The sequence below is a fragment of the Cupressus sempervirens genome, chromosome 8 (genome assembly GCF_028749045.1).
Source record: "Cupressus sempervirens isolate cs-2001-9-10 chromosome 8, ASM2874904v1, whole genome shotgun sequence".
Taxonomy (NCBI): domain Eukaryota; kingdom Viridiplantae; phylum Streptophyta; class Pinopsida; order Cupressales; family Cupressaceae; genus Cupressus; species Cupressus sempervirens.
The window spans coordinates 810,586,146-810,603,029 of NC_143125.1; the positions used below are offsets into that span (position 1 = coordinate 810,586,146).

The 16,884-nt window shown below is 33.3% G+C and overlaps 1 pseudogene; it reads right to left on the reverse strand.

Annotated features, from left to right (window-relative positions):
• Positions 1–13,096, reverse strand: part of LOC149544878 (MLO-like protein 1 pseudogene) — a 159,665-nt pseudogene extending 146,569 nt beyond the window's left edge.
• Positions 13,097–16,884: the final 3,788 nt, after the last annotated feature.

Sequence of the window (16,884 nt, forward strand, 5' to 3'; positions counted from 1 at the left end):
GGCCATTAGAGTGTGCCCCGTGAATGCCATCGTGGACTTTGGCCAATGTATTTTTAGATTCTTCTAGATCTAGACACCTAAGAAGCATTCCATCTAGACTCTTCCTATACAAATCACTAGAGACAAAGGAATAGTGAGAGACATTTAAGAGAAGTTAAAATTTTTGGGTATGCATGAGATTTTCAAGAATTATCTAATCACATAGGTAGGAGAAAATAATGGAGTAGCAAGAGGAGTCATGGCCGATAAATATGCAGATCACATGATTATTAAGGGAGTCATATGCGAGATGATGTAATTCTTTCACCAAAAAGTCAAAGTGTGATTCATGTTCTTAAAACTAAAGAATAGATGATAGAGTGGCCATAGCATCTACAACCTTATTTTTTTCCTTAGGATTTTGTTGGAATGTTACAAATGTGAAATAGTTCTGTACGACATCAATCAATTTATTGTAAGGTACAAGCTTTCCATCATTAGTTTGATAATCATTATTAAATTGGTTAATAACAAGATGAGACTCTCCATAGATGTGTAGCTCTATGATCCTCCATTCTAAATTTATTTTAATCCCATTAGTTAAAGCCTCATACTCTGCTATATTTATGATGCATGGAAATAAGAGTTTGTAGGACTTTGGGATAGTATAACCATGAGGCATGACAAACATAATGCGTGCACCAGCCCTATTCTGGGTGTGAGAGTCGTTGAAGAACATCTTCCATGTTCTTTCAGTGATATACATGATGGAAGCATCATGAAATTCAATCTGCATGTGAGTGGTATCTTGTAATGGAAAATCAACAAGTTGATCAACTTTGGCTTGTCCCTTAATGACTTTGCATTTGACATACTGAATGTCAAATTTGGAAAGAATCATCATCCATTTAGCAAGTCATCTAATAAGTGTAGCTTTACTTAGCAAGTATTTGAGAGGATCATTTTTTGTAATAAGGTGCATTGTATGGGAAAGCATATAGTGCCTAACCTTTTGGGACACAAATACCACTGCAAGACAAGCCTTTTCAATTTTTTTGTAATTTACTTCATAAGCTACCAAAGTGTGACTAATGTAGTATATGGCACGTTCCTTTTCATTCTCATCACTTTGTGCTAGTAAATCTCCTAGGGAGGAATCTATAGCTAAGATGTATAGGCTTAAATATTTCCCTAATATAGGTGGCATCAATATTGGAGGTTTAGCCAAATATCCTTTGATTTGATCTAAGCTTTGCTGACATTCGTCATTCTAAATACATGTGGAGCCTTTGTGCAGATTTTTATTAAAGGATTGTGCCCTATCAGCTAGCTGACAAATGAACCTCCTAATAGATTGAAGATGTCCCTAAAGACTTCTTAATTGGCTAATATTTTTAGGAGGAGGCATTTCCATAATGGCTTGCACCTTTTTTGGATCAAATTCAATGCCTTTAGTAGATATGATGTAGCTTAGTAATTTGTCTAATGTGACACCAAAGGCACACTTTTTAGGATTTAACCTAAGTTGAAAATGTTCCATGTGGTCTAATATCAAACTCAGGTCATCAAGACCCATATCTCTTTTTTTAGATTTGGCCAATGTGTCATCAACATAGTCTTACATATTTTTATGCATCATGTCATGATAAATAGTAGTCACAACCCTTTGGTAAGTGGCTCCTACATTCTTTAACCTAAAGGGCATGAAGTTCCAATAGAAAGTACCCCATGTACATGTAAAGGCCATTTTTGCCTAATCTATAGGGGTAATTTTAATTTTATTGTATCTAGAGAAGCCATCCATTAAAGACTACATTTCATACCTAATAGTCATATCCATTATCATATCTATGTTGGGAAGTGGAAAATCATCCTTAGGGAATGCTCTATTCAAGTCTTTAAAAATGGTGCACACATGAATGGACTTGTCATGTTTGGTAATAGGTACAATATTGGAGATCCACTCTGCATAGTCAATGTCTTGAATGAAGTTTACACTTAACAACTTTTCAAGCTCATCTTTGACTAGTAATGCCACATGAGGGTGTATTTCTCTCAATTTTTGCTTGACTAGCTTGACATCAAGAGAAATGGATAGATAATGCATGATAAGATATTTGTCTAAACCAAGAACCTAGTGAATTTTGTCTTTTCTTTAGCTAACAATGATTGAGAAACATGATTGATCTTAGGAGACTCTTATGTACCAAGATTGATAGGCTATGTAGGTACATCTTAGAAGTAGTTTTCACCATCTGAATGCTCTTTTTTTTTTCTCTTTATTTGTTTACTAAGGTTATTGATATCTATTTCTATCATGTTAACCATATATAGGTTCACTAGTGGAAGATATCATAGGTTCAATGGCATTGAGGTAACAAGCAATCTCATAGTAGTTCTAGTTTTTGGTGTTGAGCAGACCAATCTATGATATTCGGGTGGATTAATGAGAGAGAAGTGGAGGCTTCAAGTTTTTTGATGTGGAAGGAGTCATCTTTGGTGATATGAGAGGTCAAATACATAGTGAAAGTTCCAAAGGAATTCAAATTAGGAATACACCCAAAGAGGTCGATTTGATCCACTAAAGAAAATTGTGAACCAAACTTGTCAAACCCTAGACTAGAATCATTGAATATGTTTGGTTGGGAATCATAGGCATGGATTACATATACTCTTGACTCACAAGATGCATCTAAAAGGGATTCCCATTCATATTCACCAAAATCTATATGAGCTATCAAGCAAGTGATGTTTTCTCTTATCCTTCCTCTATTAGGATGTTCATGGTCAAATTCATTAGATTCATGTTGTCTAGAGGTGGAAGCCTCAACATCATTGTAGAATAGTAGTAGCAAAGGATGGATCATCATCCTCTAATTCACTAAACATGGGGCCCCTTCTATTGAACCTTGGTAATTCATCCTCTAACCCAAAGCCTAGTCCAATAGTATTGCTATTTTTGCATCCTTTAGTATGACTTAAGGGTTCTATAAGAGCTTTCTCCTATCACAAGTTAGGGGCCCTTGGCCATGATAGCCCATGTTTTGAAAGAATTTATAGCCCTTTGCATAGCACTTGGGAGAAATAGGAGTAGTGTCTATAACCTCCTCACCATCTTCCTCTTCCCTATAAATCTAATCTCTTATAGCTTGATCTTCTTTTTTTGCTTCTAATGGAATAGAGGATTGAACAAAGGTTCTAAAGATGGTCATAGCAAAAGCTAAGGGCTTCAATTTCTTAGAAGGTTTCCTGTAAGATTTAGGAGAAATTGACAAAGAAGCAATACACTCTAGAGTTTTCTCTCCCATACCAAGGCTCATCATTTTTTATTTCCATTCACACTCTTGGAGGGATGGTTTGAGCTCATAAGAAGAGCGATTATGGGGGACTAGCATTTTAGCAGCACATAATGTGTTCATAGACATTGAATTTTCCCCTAGAATAACTATCTTCATACCATTAAAGGGAAATTTTGTACATTTATGGTATGTTGATGACACTACTTTCATGTCTTGGATCCATGGTCTTCCTAGCAATAAATTATATGCTAGCAGGATGTATAAAACTTGAAAGACCACATCTTTTTCAATAGGATCCACGTAGATCAACAACACAATAAGCCCTTTGGAAGGTTGTTCAACCTCATCATAGGATTCAATGGTGATATTACACCTAGGGTTGATAGTAAATTTAGACATGTCTGGTTGTTGAATGACATTGAAGGAGATGATGCTTAACCCAACACCATTGTCTATCAAGACTTGGCAGATGCAAGTACAAAAGATTTGGACTTCAATGTGTAGAGCTAGGTTGTGGAGATGACTAAGTGACTTGTTGATGTAGTGAAAGGTAGGAGAATCCCCAATGGAGATTTCCTAACCCCTAGCATAACCACACAATGGAATATAAACAATAACACAAGATTTGATACCAATTAACAACTCTTTATTCATAAAAACAACTAATTAGAGTCAATGTTTTGGGCTATGAGGCTTTCCTAGTTATGGACAAATAAAAAATAATTACAATAGTTCTTCACGATTCCTCAAGATCCAAATCAATTCCTAGCTAGCCCAAATTTTTAACACAACAACAATATGGTAGAAACCTCCAAGATCTCAACTTGTGCTCACAAGCCACCAAGCAATCTCCTTATTTCTAAACTGCATCCACTAGCTCTTCTCTAAATTATCTATATCAAATACTCCTCTAATAAGGATGTGGAATCCTTCCCAAATGATCAATGGATCATACAATAATTATTTCTATATCAAGACATGCTCCTTATATAGCTAGCTAAGCCACAATTTCGCTAGTCAAGCATTTAATTACAATATAGGTCCACCTTAGAAGAGTAAACCAAAACTCTAACAAATATGAAAAAAACTAAATAAAAAGTTATATTTATGTCAAAAACTGACCCAATCACATTTCCCTCTCTTAACAAGATCCCATTCCTCCTACAAAACTGCACAAGATGAAAACTTCACACATTTCATGTGAAACTATCCGAAAATTGATACTTGAGCAAAATTTTGATATCCCTAGCTCTTATTGAATAAAGAATTTATATTTGAATTGAAGGTATTAATTTAGGTTCTCTAAAACCCCTTAAGTGCAAAAAGGATGATTCCTTAAGGAGAAATGCACATCCATCCTAAAATTCATGCACAAAAACCCAATCATGAAACTAGCATAAAATATATGCATTAGAAAAATGGTCATATCTCCCAAAAAATGATGAATTAGGACTTGATCCTTGGATAATAGATATTAATCTAGGCCCTCTTAAATCCATTAAATTTTCATCCTTTGAATCATTGTGACAAATTAGTTACATGGCCTACAAAAGGAACCCAAAAACTAGAAAACACAACACCAACAACAAGGTAAAAATAGTTCAAACTTTAACATGATAACTCCAATCTCTATGCACACATATGAAAAGGTTTGCCAATGTGTCTCCAAAACATCCCCAATCATTCAAACCTCAACTCCACCAAAATCTAAGCTCAATGGCCCTGGATCAAGCTCCCTAGGTAAATAGAAAATTATGCCCTATACTTTGATGCCCAAAGAAAGGTCTACAACTAACTTCATCTTTACCAAAGGCTTCCACTTCATCAAAGTTAATAGATAAAATCTGAAAACAAACCATCTATTCTTCATCCAATGAAACATCAAAATCAAATGAATCTCAATAGCCTAATTAGCATGCTCACTCCCAAGAACAAACTAAACATAATGCTTCACCAAGGATCTTTGTAACTAATCACAAACAACAACAACAATATCCTCAAACATGTACTCCATGTTAGAAACATCATGTAACTCCAAAAACAAGTCAAAAATATGTAAGTTCAAATCCATAATAAGAGCTGATAGGCCAACACTGGGGTAAATAATTAGGAAATAATTAACAATTTATGATGAAATTCAGCTTGGTCTATTTGTGTCAATTCGAGAGCGTAAGCTTGCAAAAGGTGTTCGAGCAGTATGTCATCAAAGGATGTTGCCTATGATATGAGGGATTATGAGTGCATTAAGAACACACAAGAATAAATCTACAGCAAACTAAAGTAATTCTGGCGATAGGAACTGTCACTTCCTGGCGACAGGAACTATAATTTTCTAGTAATAATAGTTTAAATAGATCTAATAATTTTAAAAAAAAACTCTCAAATTCAAACTGATCTACAAACCATAAACGTGCATAAGATATGGATGGTTAATCTGATAACATAATTTCTTAATGCACAATTATTTCTCTTCTAATTTTGTGATTAAAATTCTACAAAAACTACAATACAAGAATGCGACAAGAACTACAGTATAGAAATTAAGACAAATTATAATAGAAATCAAATCTGAAAGCCATATCAACTAGATCTACAACATTGAAATAAAAATAGATTATTAACACTCATTGAATATAGAAATCTAATATTAACTAACAAAAATTATCAAACTATCAAATATAACAATATAAAACATAATAAACAAATGCCAAACACACTAGAATAAATTATTTACAGTCTATTAGGTGTCGGAGAGTGGGCGTCCTTCCTCCCAACAAATCGATTGAAAAAAATATACAAAGAACTCTTAAATCAGCTCAGCACAATAATATATTTCTAATATTATGATTCATACATTCTCCTCCTCCTCTCTTGAATATGTGATGGTTTATATAACCTTTTACATATAAAACAAACAATTCCATTTTTTATCATGGAAGTTCAGTCTTTATGGCTGAAACTTATTGTTTTATTTTTAATAAAGAGTGTTAAATATATGTCCACTCTTTTTATAACACAATAAACTAATTTCTTAACAATATACTAATTATTTGCAACCTAATTTTTTAATTATATAACAAATAAACAATATGAAAATCTGGCTGAAATGGTAAATCTGAAATATTGGCCTTTAGAAAACCACTCATAACTCCTTTTTTGTTCACTATCTGAAGATTTTTTCATGAGGGAACTGAATTGGCTCTATTCTGGACAAAACCCATATCTCAAATTTTTCAAATTCGTCTTCATTTTCTCAGAAACTCCACGCAATATTGACTATAGAAAATGTTTGAATTGTGATTTCTTACAAAATTCTAATAATATCATTATATTTTCTTCAACATATTCCTTAGTCAATATTATTGGAATAGAAAATACTCCAAATAAATACCAATAAGATTCCTCCATAGAAGGTGAAGAAGGTGATAGGAAGTTGTAGTCGCAACTGACAGGCAACAGGAGGTTGTTAAATAATAGGAAGATCTACAACAACGAATCAACATGCTGCAGTAGTAAAGATTAGTAAAACATAATCAATAATGAATTTTCCATATTTTAATCCCAAAACAATATTAAATACTACTTAATTATATTAAACTATATGCAACATTATAATGGTAAAATGAAATGAAACAGGATATAAGTGGAATAGAGAAGTATGTAGGAAAGTGCATAAGATAGATTAAAATAGAGCATTAAATAGGTTATAATTGGCTCTCATCATTCCCCCCAACTTAGCATATTGCATGCCCTCATGCAATTAATATTATCAAGGGGTTTCTGGTTTAAACTAGAAGAACTTTGGATTTATTGTTTTGGCTTTGTCTCTATGCCGAACCATAATAATCCATATATAAACACAAATCCCTTTCTTTGCTTCACATGACAAGTTTTTTTAAATTTTTTTCTTCTTCAAATAGGGATATCTCTTTTAACTTTTCATAAATTGTTTCTCTTTTCTCTTTTCTTTTTCTTTTCTTTTTACTTTTTATAGCATCATGGTTTGAAAGGTTACATATAGGGGAAATTTATCTCAATTTGCACAAGAGGAGTTTAAATGGGTGAAATACAAGAGATGAGATAAAGGTTATTGTATGATGGATATAATGGATAGCATGATGGAATTATTAAGGGAGATGGATGGAAGATAATAGAATGACATTCCTCCCCCCAACTTAAAGGTTGACTGTCCATGGGAAACAAGGAGAGGGTATGTAGGTGTGTTGCATAGTGATCAATATAATAAGCAATACAAATAAAGTTAAGAGATAAAATAAGGAAAAAAAAAAAAAAACAAAATTGATTATTTTACCAACATGCATGGGTAGAGAGACCAAGGTGGGAAGATGGAATAACTCAGCAACTGTCACCACCAAAAGCGGTGAATCAACTAAAAATGAATGAAGAAAGGCACCCAAAACTGTATTGCAACACCACAGAAGACCACCATCTGACTAAAAGTAGCAAAGAGAATACCATTGGAAGAAATCATAGAACATGGGACAAAGAGGGCAATCTATTGGGCCACCATTATCAAATGAAGCACTGGAGATCATATAGTAGGTACCAAAATCCACTAAAACACCTCAATAGATTGTGCAACACATACTAGGGGTGATCAAAGATGTGAGGATCATGTTGAAGAGGAGCAGAGTTGTAGAAGTGAGTTAGGTGAAAAGAACCACTGAAAAGAATGATTAGTAGAAAAACCAAGAACACCAATTATTGCATTTTTTTCTTTTTCTCCTTTTTTTTTTTCTTTTTTTCAAATTTCCAATAACTACATAGAATGACCAAAGAACTGAAATCCTAAAATGGATGATGAAAAATGATACCATCCAAATCTTGATTTTTGACCATGACCATATAGAAGGCACTATTGAAACTTGATTGCATGATGAACTTGAAATGATCACCAAGAATAACCTCATCAGAACTGGAACCACAAACCACTGCACTAGAAACATTTTTTATCTATGTATCTCTCACCACTGAATCTGAAAACTGATTGCAGAGCTTCAAAACATACTGGGATACTTGGGTAAGAGTATTACTCACAAGGATGATGATTCTCATATTTTTCTATGCTGACTAAATAAGAAGACATCTCTTGAAGATATAAAACCCTATTCTTGTGAACCTTGTGAAATATCCATGGTAGGAAAATTTAATGTTGCAAGTAACACACCTTCATTACTGAATATATGAGTGTGGAGTGAAAACCAATAGTAGTCACCAATGTATCCATAAAACTCCAGAGAGACACAACTCGAGGAAGGAGTGTAGTAGCTAGCTACCATTGTATTCAAAGAATTTTAAGATGCATTGTTGAATAATCATGAACCTCATAGACCATGTTTCATACTTTCCTCCATTGGCTTAATCACCAAAGAAAGGAAATCTTGTCTCAAAGTGTTGAACACCCTATGCCAAAATTTGCATGTGATCTTGAATAGTAAAGCACCAGTGAAATGGTTATGCACCAGATAGCTAACAAGCTCACACAATGTGAACAAAGCCAACATAGTGTGTTATGCAATGCTTGTGTAGAGAATCATCATCAATTGGTATTGATTCTAAGATTATCACACCACAACAAGAGACTTGTAACCACATTCTCTAAACCAAGCATATCAAGTATAGTAAATAAATATCATCCATTCAAAAACTCTATCATTAAGTAGGTTATTTAGTTTTACAAATGATAGATAGAGTTATTACTATGAATAGATACTTGATAGAATGGATAAATAAAAATAAAATCTTGTGTTCATATAATAGCAATGCAAATTTAACACTAGGGCACATACCTTGAATTGTGGAGACATCACATGTTGAGGTTTGCTAAAAGGACCAACAAAACAATCAATGAAGCTTGATTTGAAATCATCCAAGAACCACAAGGTTTGAGGGATTCCCCCCAACTTAACTTCATGCTACAAGGTCATGAAATCATTAGGATAACCAAAGAAATTAGGTAACCCAAAGAGGTAACACATCTTTAGAATTTTGTGAGCCTTATTGAATGATAGATAAATCAAATATTTCAATAATTCAATGGATGGATTCCCAAATAAACTGTAGGTTATAAAAGCATAGAGAAGTCACCTCATCCAAGGAATCAAGAAATTGGCATGTATAATCAATGAATGATCATTATAAGATACAAGAACCAAGAATAAAGAAAATATGGATATTAATACTTTGATCCTTGTTAAATAAATGAATCATCCATAGTTTATTTGGTCTTCTTAGGGCAATGGCAAGTATCAACAATGAGGATTAACAATCATCCAGGTTTTAACATTTTGGCCATTAATGCATAGAATCCCTTATGATAATGCTTAATCAATTATTGGTCCTAGATCAACAAGTATATGAGTAATGCAAAGTTTAATCATAGGCCTCCAAATATCAATATGTGTAAGTACAAAAGTAATAGAATATAGATCTTGGAGTATCTAGCAACACATTTGTGGAATATGGAATACATATGGTTTAATATTACTTAGTGCGTGATTGATATTAACACACCTACTCATGAATCCATTAATTAAAATTGATGCAATTTGAAGTATGGGCTCATTTTTAGGTGTTTGGAATTCACTAAGTAGAAAAGAAGAACAAAGTTGATTATATTTCAATAAATAATAATATTGTTCTTCTAATTTAATTAAACTAAAATCCCATTCCTTAATTCCATTGATATATTCCAATGTTGATTTATCAATTTCAAGGACATCATTATACGATAAAGGGATCCGTGAAAGTTTATTAACCACCTTATTATGAAGTCTTGTATGAGGCAATATAGTTTCATTTGGTGGATACGGTGGAGTGGGTAGAATATGATATGAATGAGATAATGAATATGGTAAGAAGTGTGGAGGAGATAAAGTAGATGGGAATAAGAAGGATGGTTAAAATGTAGATGGTAAGGATGGATATGGTGGAATATAAGAGGTATATACGGGTTGTTATGAGCATGCATGATTACATTCACTATGCATGCTAGGTGGAGAAGTACATTTTGAAGAAATATGTTGAATTTGTAATGAATTAGAGTGACAATACATGTTACCAACATAATGCATACCTTGATCTTCTTGGGTTGATGCTTGAGATTGTTCATCCATTATAAGAATACTTGGTCACTTCCACCCTCATCATGGTAAGAATCATAAATAACTTGTACCTCATTCACCATGTTCTCATGATTGTTTGAGCATATACATTGGGCATCTTTTCTATAGTAGTTAGAACAAGTAGTTAGATTTTCATCATTAAAATCAAATTGTTCTAAGAATCCATCAATGATATTTTCTTGGTCATATATAAAGATACCATTTGTATATACCTGTGACAATGGAAGATCGAGAACATTTAAGTTGCATTCATTCGGTAGAGAGGGTTTTAAAATCTCACCTTTGGTCAATGTGATTTCCACACCAATTTCTTATTTTTTTTTAAAAATTTGATGGTGTAGGTCTGGGGCCGGCATCCACCAATGGGGTCAAGGGGAAATACCCTGAGGCAGTGCCCAAGCACATTTATCCTCTTGTGTTCCCTTCAAATTTTGCATTTTTAAAACATTTTGCACCTAAATTTGATGTACTTGAACAACCTTGAAAATGCATCATTTTTAACATTTTTTTCTTCAAAATAGCTTTTTCTCTTTACCAACAATAACTCACAACAACTAGTGATAATGTTAATTTGAAATTGACTTCTAAAACCTACTTGCAAACTCTAAAACATTGCATCTATATTATTTAAGTAATGCAAATTAAGATTAATTACTTAAGCAAGGCTAGAAATTGCAAAATCTTTCATCCTAATGCATTGTTCCTAACTCAACTCATCAAGCTAACATGCCTTTGACACCTTTCGCCAGCAACGGCACCAAAATGATAGGCCAATACTGGGGCAAATAATTAGGAAATAATTGACAATTTATGATGAAATTCGGCTTGGTCTATTCGTGTCAATCCAAGAGCGTAAGCTTGCGAAAGGTGTCCAAGCAATATGCCATCAAGAGATGTTGCCTATGATATGAGGGATTATGAGTGCATTTAGAACACACAAGAATAAATCTGTAGAAAATTAAAGTAATTTTGGCAATAGGAACTGTCACTTCCTGGCAATAAGAACTATAATTTTCTAATACTAATAGTTTAAATAGATCTAATAATTTAAAAACAAAACTCTCAAATTCAAACCATAAACGTGCATAAGATATGGATGGTTAATCTGATAACATAATTTCTTAATGCACAATTATTTCTCTTCTAATTTTGTGATTAAAATTCTACAGAAACTACAATACAAGAATGTGACAAGAACTACAGTACAGAAATTAAGATAGATTATAATAGAAATCAAATCTGAAAGCCATATCAACTAGATCTACAACACTGAAATAAAAATAGATTATTAACACTCATTGAATATAGAAATCTAATATTAACTAACAAAAATGATCAAACTATCAAATATAACAATATAAAACATAATAAACAAATGCCAAACACACTAGAATAAATTATTTACAATCTATCAGCTGCTGGAGAGTGGGTGCCCTTCCTCCCAACAAATCGATTGAAGAAAATGTACAAAGAACTCTTAAATCAGCTCAACACAATAATATATTTCTAATATTATGATTCATACATTCTCCTCCTCCTCTCTTGAATATGTGATGGCTTCTATAGCCTTTTACATATAAAACAAACAAATCCATTTTTATCATGGAAGTTTAGTCTTTATGGCTGAAACTTATTATTTTATTTTTAATAAAGAGTGTTAAATATATGACCACTCTTTTTATAACACAATAAACTAATTTCTTAACAATATACTAATTATTTACAAACTAATTTTCTAATAATATAACAAATAAACAATATGAAAATCTGGCTGAAATGGTAAATCTAAAATATTGGGCTTTAGAAAACCACTCATAACTCCTTTTTCATTCACTTTCTGAAGATTTTTTCATGGGAGAACTGAATTGGCTCTATTATGGACAAAACCCATATCTCAAATTTTTCAGATTCATCTTCATTTTCTCAAAAACAACCACGCAATATTGACTATAGAAAATATTTGAATTGTGATTTTTTGCAAAATTCTAATAATATCATTATATTTTCTTCAACATATTCCTTAGTCAATATTTTTGGAATAGAAAATACTCCAAATAAATACCAATAAGAGTCCTCCATAGAAGGTGAAGAAGGCGATAGGAAGTTGCAGTCCCAACTGACAGGCGACAGGAGGTTGTTAAATAATAAGAAGATCTACAACAATGAATCAACATGCTACAGTAGTAAAGATTAGTAAAACATAATCAATAATGAATTTTCCATATTTTAATCCCAAAACAATATTAAACTATATACAACATTATAATGGTAAAATGGAATGAAATGAGATACAAGTGGAATAGATAAGTATGTAGGAAAGTGCATAAGATAGATTAAAATAGAGCATTAAATAGGTTATAATTGGCTCTCATCAAGAACAACTTATAAATCCTCAGCCATGTCAACCATAGGCAAATCAAGAACATACAGATCCACAATATCATGTAGATCCAAAACCAAATCAACAACTAGGGAATCCACACCAGAAACATCAAACTCCTCATTAATAGAAAAATCCATACCCTTAATCATCTCAACAAGAACATATGAATGCAAATCCATAACAACAACCATATACAAATCCTCATAATCAACAATCTCAGCAATCTCATTACTCACAACAAGATGCTCTAAAACAAGTAACTCATCACCAACAACAACTTGATTATCCATGACTAAGTGCTCTATAATTTCCATGTTAGACTCAAACAAGTAATCATGAAAATGGATCTCCATCCCAACATCAACAAGGTTAGGAACATCCTCAAAAATAGTCTCAAGTTTCTCTACAGGTTCTATATTAGACTCCACAAATTGATCAAAAAAACCAACCTCTTCATCATCGACCTTGCTATGTCATCTTCTCTCTCAAACAAGTCTTCTAACTGGTGAGACAACTCTCTTCTAGATCAGTAGACTCCAACTCTATAAACATCTATGAAATTAATTCCTCATTTCATTCTTAACTTGATCAGTTGAGCTAGCTTCAAACAAGTAGAAACCTCCTTATCTCAATCAATGAAACTAGCTTCAAACTGAGTAGACAAATCAACAAGTCTCCTCTCCACCACATCATGGAGATTCACAATCATCTTAGGGTCCAATCCTCTTAGATCCATATTCCAAAATTTTCATAAACCCTCTACAATAAATCTTTCCCATGCTCCTTGTGACAACCTCAAATTGTTTGAAAGTTAGATTGCAATCTGACACCTTGCACTAACAATTAGGAACCAAATTACAAGTCCAAGAAAAAAGATTTGCAACATAACACAATATCTCTATAATCATGCCTCAACAAGATTATCCTTTAATATTTTCATTTATCGATCCATCAATAAGTCCTTTGCAAGTGTAGGTCGGATCAAAATCTACCACCCCACACCAAGAATTACAAACTAGGACTCTAAAGCAATCGATTATTAACACAATCACCATGAGATCAAGGTCTTCCTAGATCAACTCCTTGCAATCCAAGGTCCTAATGCAAACTACCTCAACTTCGGTGGTCGGTCACACACTTAGGAATAACTATTATTCTAATAAGATCAACCAACTAGATCAAAGCTCGCTCCACTAAGATCAACCAACCAAATCAAACCTTCACTTTGATACCACCTAATGTAGTGAAAGGTAGGAGAATCCCTAATGGGGATGTCCTAACCCCCAACAAATAACCACACAGCAGAATATAAACAATAACACAAGATCTGATAGTAATTAAAAACTCTTTATTTATAAAAATAATTGATTATAGTCAATGTTACAGGTTGTAAAGCCTTTCCAATTATGGACAAATACAAATAAATTACAATAGTTCTTCAAGATCCAACTCAATTCCTAGCTAGTCCAGATCTATATCACAACAACAATTTGGTAGAAACCTCCAAGATCTCAACTTGTGCTTGCAAGTCACCAAGAAACCTCCTTGTTTCTAAACTACAACCGCTAGGTCTTCTTCAAATTAGCTATCTCAAATACTCCTATTGTGTTGCATACAAATGTAATAAGAGGAATAAACACTAAGCAACTAATGCATATTCCTACATGATTATGCAAACCTCAAAAAATGCAAGAGAACATGTAAATAAGCATAACATGGAATCAATATAACTTAATCTACTAATTCAAACCTCATGAAATCACCAAGTGGAGATGATTTCACATAATGGGATGTGGTTGCTCACTATTCCTATAGCATAACAATGAGGTAGATAGTGCTTATGAAAATGAGGAGAGGGCTCTCCTTTTATAGCAAATGAGATGCAATAGATGGTTGAGATTGAATGCAAGATGAAGGGCTAGGATCTCTCAGGATCAATGAGGTGTCAATGAGGTGGAGGCCAAGTAGACTCCATGTGGATTAGGTTTTTGACCATTCAAAGGGGGAAATATTCTCACACATGTGTAAGCAACCTTTGATGGTGACATGATCAAGAGGTGTGAGAAGACACATGTGTGAGACAAATGTGCAAGAGGTTTGAGAAGGCATGGCTTCTCACACATGTGTGAGACACCTTGACTCTCATGCAAGAGGACACATATGCAAGAGGCATGTAAGAGATGAGGGGTGAGAAAAGTGTGAGTGTTTCTCACACATGTGTGAGCGCACACTTAGGATTAAAAGGTAATTAGCAAGATGATACGGAAAAGAAAGCATGATTAAGGAAGTGGGTAGGTTTAGAAAGGTGGGTTAGGTTAGGAGTAGTGAGGTTAGGTGAGGGTTAAAGGTAGGAGCCATGTGCTCAAATGGGATTAAATGTAATATTTAATTCCAAGGGGCATTGGGCAATGATTAATTAAGTAAATGAAGTACTTAATTAAAGTGAATGGGTTAGGATTTAAATAAACCTTAGTTTATTTAAATCAAGGCAAGGCTAGGATTTAGATAAACCTTAGTTTATTTAAATCAATGAAAGTGAACATAATTAAATAAATGCAAGGTAATTAAATAAATAATAAGTATTTATTTAATTGGTCAGGAAATGGGTACTTGGACAATTTTAGATGTCTACACCTATACTAATGATGTGAAATCTTTCCCAAATGATCCACCACTCATCCCATCTCTTTATATAGCTAGCTACACCACAATTCGGATAGTCAAGCATTTAATTACAATATAGGTCCACCTTGGAAGAGTAAACTAAAACTCTAACAAACATGAACAAAACTAAATAAAAAGATATATTTAGGTCCACACATGACCCAATAACATGTCCCTCTCTTAACAAGATCATATTCCTCCTAAAAAACTATGGAAGATGAAAACTCCACACGTTTCACACGAAACTGTCTAAAACTTGATACTGGAGAAAAATCATGATATCTCCTAGATCTAATTGAATTAAGACTTTTTCTTTGAAGTAAAGGTATTAATTTAGGTCCTTTACAACCCCTTAAGTGTGAAAAGGTTGATTCCTTAAGGAGAACTACCCATCCATCCTAAAACTAGTAGAAAATTGATTCATTAGAAAAATGGATATATCTACCAAATCATGATGAATCAGGAGTTTCACCTTGGATCATAGATATTAATCTAGGCCCTCTTCAATCACTAAAATTTTTAGCCTTTGTATTATTGCATAAAATTAGTTACATGGCCTACAACAGGCACCCAAAAACTAGAAAACACAGCTCTAGCAATAGGGTAAAAACAACTCAAACTTTAACATGATAACTGCAATCTCTATGCATACATAGGAAAATGTTACCCAATGTGTCTCCAAGGAATCCCTAATCATGTAAACCTCAACTCTACCAAAATCCAAGCTTGATGCTCCTACATCACTTGTCATCCTCTTCAAAGAATGTGAGATAGAGGGGTGAAGAAATGTGATTGAATGTAGCTTGGAATTGCTCATCATCAATATCTATGGGAACATTGGTTGTATGTAAAGCTTTCTCAAGAATTTCCTTGTGAAAAAGAGATAGTTCTAACAAATCAAAGATAGATGTTTGCACAGGGGTTTATTACAATTAATTGACAAGATCATAGCTAAATATAGTTGGGGTAGCCACATGTTTAGATGAGGAAGCATTCTTAGGATCATTTGCATCTTTGAGGACAGCCTTAGATTTCCTCTTAGTGACAACATTAAGTGTCTCACCATGCAAAGAGGAAGGTTCCACCACCTGAAGAAATACCTTAGGCATAGTGTCCCTATGATTTTTTTGATCATTGCATATTTTTAGGACTACCTTAGGTCTTTTATCATCCTTGTCATAGTTGGGTTCTTGGTCAAATTTAGGACCCATCATGCAAAGATGTTCAATAGGTTCTAGCATGTTTATGAAATTTTCAAAATTAGTGTAGGTGTAGTTAATCTTTTTATCATGATTTTTCTTGTTAGCACGGGATGATTACCCTTTTCCATATTCAGCTAGAGGTTTCTTGAAGGCTTTTTGCAATCAAAATCTTTTACTAACCCATCTTTTATGAATTTTCCTCCATTAGTGAG